This window comes from Ascidiella aspersa, chromosome 5 (genome assembly GCF_963924565.1).
Source record: "Ascidiella aspersa chromosome 5, kaAscAspe10.2, whole genome shotgun sequence".
Classification (NCBI taxonomy): Eukaryota; Metazoa; Chordata; class Ascidiacea; order Phlebobranchia; family Ascidiidae; genus Ascidiella; species Ascidiella aspersa.
The window spans coordinates 14,230,231-14,232,730 of NC_139451.1; the positions used below are offsets into that span (position 1 = coordinate 14,230,231).

Genomic DNA, 2,500 nt, shown 5'->3' on the forward strand with positions numbered 1-2,500 from the left:
GAAGACCCCAGGGACAACACTCATCTTTGCTATACTTGTGGGAGCTGACAAGCTTCGACAAGTAAAGAATCGGTGAAAAGGCGATTGGCTCGCTGGGCAGATGTTGCTGCTGCGCGAAGAGCCGAGTGTCAGTTTGTCGGGTTCTGAGCGGTCGCTTCGGCGAAGTTGTCTGGCGTGCGTTGCGCTCGCGCCGGTGTTGGCGACGTGGCGGTCGAAAGGCCTGCCGACGAAGTCTTACTCCGGCGGGTGCGACGGGCGGTGACGGTTTTCTGAGTTCGGGCAGCCGAGCAAAGAACGAAATTTTAACGGAGAGAAGCCTTCGGGTTTCGCATCGACCGAGCGACGGCGCCGCATCAGCGGCGCCTCCTTCGTCGGCCTTTCGGGGCTACGCTAAAGTAGCTACCTGGTTGATCCTGCCAGTAGTCATATGCTTGTCTCAAAGATTAAGCCATGCAAGTCTAAGTACGAGCTCTCGTACAGTGAAACTGCGAATGGCTCATTAAATCAGTTATGGTTCATTTGATCGTACGTTTTACGTGGTTAACTGTGGAAATGCTAGAGCTAATACATGCGTGAAGCGCCGACCTCGCGGGAGGCGTGCTTTTATCAGACCAAAAACCGACCGGGCTTCGGCCCGCAACCTTTGGTGACTCTGGATAACTTTGCGGATCGCACGGTCTCGCACCGGCGACGGATCATTCAAGTGTCTGCCCTATCAACTTTCGTCGGTACGGTACTGGCCTACCGAGGTTCTTACGGGTAACGGAGAATCAGGGTTCGATTCCGGAGAGGGAGCCTGAGAAACGGCTACCACATCCAAGGAAGGCAGCAGGCGCGCAAATTACCCATTCCCGACGCGGGGAGGTAGTGACGAAAAATAACAATACAGGACTCTAAACGAGGCCCTGTAATTGGAATGAGTACACTTTAAAACCTTTAACGAGTATCCATTGGAGGGCAAGTCTGGTGCCAGCAGCCGCGGTAATTCCAGCTCCAAAAGTGTATATTTAAGTTGTTGCGGTTAAAAAGCTCGTAGTTGGATTTTGGGCGCAGGCGGCCGGTCCGTCGCAAGGCGTGTACTGGCCGTCCTGGCCTCACCTCCGGTTCTCCGCCGGTGCCCTTGACTGAGTGTCGGCGGCGGCCGGAACGTTTACTTTGAAAAAATTAGAGTGTTCAAAGCAGGCGATTCGCCTGAATAATGGTGCATGGAATAATGGAATAGGACCTCGGTTCTATTTTGTTGGTTTTCGGAGCGCGAGGTAATGATTAAGAGGGACAGACGGGGGCATTCGTACTGTGCCGTTAGAGGTGAAATTCTTGGATCGGCGCAAGACGAACGACTGCGAAAGCATTTGCCAAGAATGTTTTCTTTAATCAAGAGCGAAAGTCAGAGGTTCGAAGACGATCAGATACCGTCCTAGTTCTGACTATAAACGATGCCAACTAGCGATCGGGGGGCGTTAGTTTTACGACCTCTCCGGCAGCTTGCGGGAAACCAAAGTCTTTGGGTTCCGGGGGAAGTATGGTTGCAAAGCTGAAACTTAAAGGAATTGACGGAAGGGCACCACCAGGAGTGGAGCCTGCGGCTTAATTTGACTCAACACGGGAAATCTCACCCGGCCCGGACACAGTGAGGATTGACAGATTGAGAGCTCTTTCTTGATTCTGTGGGTGGTGGTGCATGGCCGTTCTTAGTTGGTGGAGCGATTTGTCTGGTTAATTCCGATAACGAACGAGACTCTGGCTTGCTAACTAGTTACGCGACCCAATCGGTCGGCGTCTAACTTCTTAGAGGGACTAGTGGCGTTTAGCCACACGAGATTGAGCAATAACAGGTCTGTGATGCCCTTAGATGTTCGGGGCCGCACGCGCGCTACACTGACCGGATCAGCATGTGCTCGCCTTGGCCGACAGGTCTGGGTAACCCGCTGAACCCCGGTCGTGCTAGGGATAGGGAATTGCAATTATTTCCCTTGAACGAGGAATTCCCAGTAAGCGCGAGTCATTAGCTCGCGTTGATTACGTCCCTGCCCTTTGTACACACCGCCCGTCGCTACTACCGATTGAATGGTTTAGTGAGGTCCTCCGATTGGACCTGGCGCGGCCGGCAACGGTCGAGCCGGCGTCCGAGAAGACGATCTAACTTGATCATTTAGAGGAAGTAAAAGTCGTAACAAGGTTTCCGTAGGTGAACCTGCGGAAGGATCATTAACGGTCTCGCAAACGCTTCGGCGAACGCGAAACTCGGACAAGCGAGAGAAAAAGTCTTTGCTACCCGGCGCCCGACCCGCGAGGAGCGGCGCGCCGGCCGGCGATTCGGTCACCCGGTAATGTTTGCGCGTCGAGTGCCGCGGTGCCGCGCGCTCCGGCTTCAAGCGTCGGCCTGGCCGACCGCTCGGCGCGGTCTATTTTGTCACCCTATAGTGCGAGGCACTGTGCGAGCGAAACAATCGTGGATGGCTCTTGGCGGTGGATCACTCGGCTCGTGAGTCGATGAAGG

The 2,500-nt window shown here is 54.4% G+C and overlaps 2 non-coding genes across 2 annotated transcripts in view; both read left to right on the forward strand.

The window, feature by feature from the left end:
• The first annotated feature begins 400 nt into the window (after positions 1-400).
• Positions 401-2,211, forward strand: LOC146144766 (small subunit ribosomal RNA). The gene has a single exon (XR_014500661.1). It is a non-coding gene; the product is annotated as a small subunit ribosomal RNA (ribosomal RNA).
• Positions 2,212-2,458: 247 nt separating this feature from the next.
• Positions 2,459-2,500, forward strand: part of LOC146144767 (5.8S ribosomal RNA) — a 154-nt gene continuing 112 nt past the window's right edge. Inside the window, exon 1 of the ribosomal RNA XR_014499076.1 lies at positions 2,459-2,500. This exon is cut by the window's right edge and continues 112 nt beyond it. This is a non-coding gene — a ribosomal RNA (5.8S ribosomal RNA).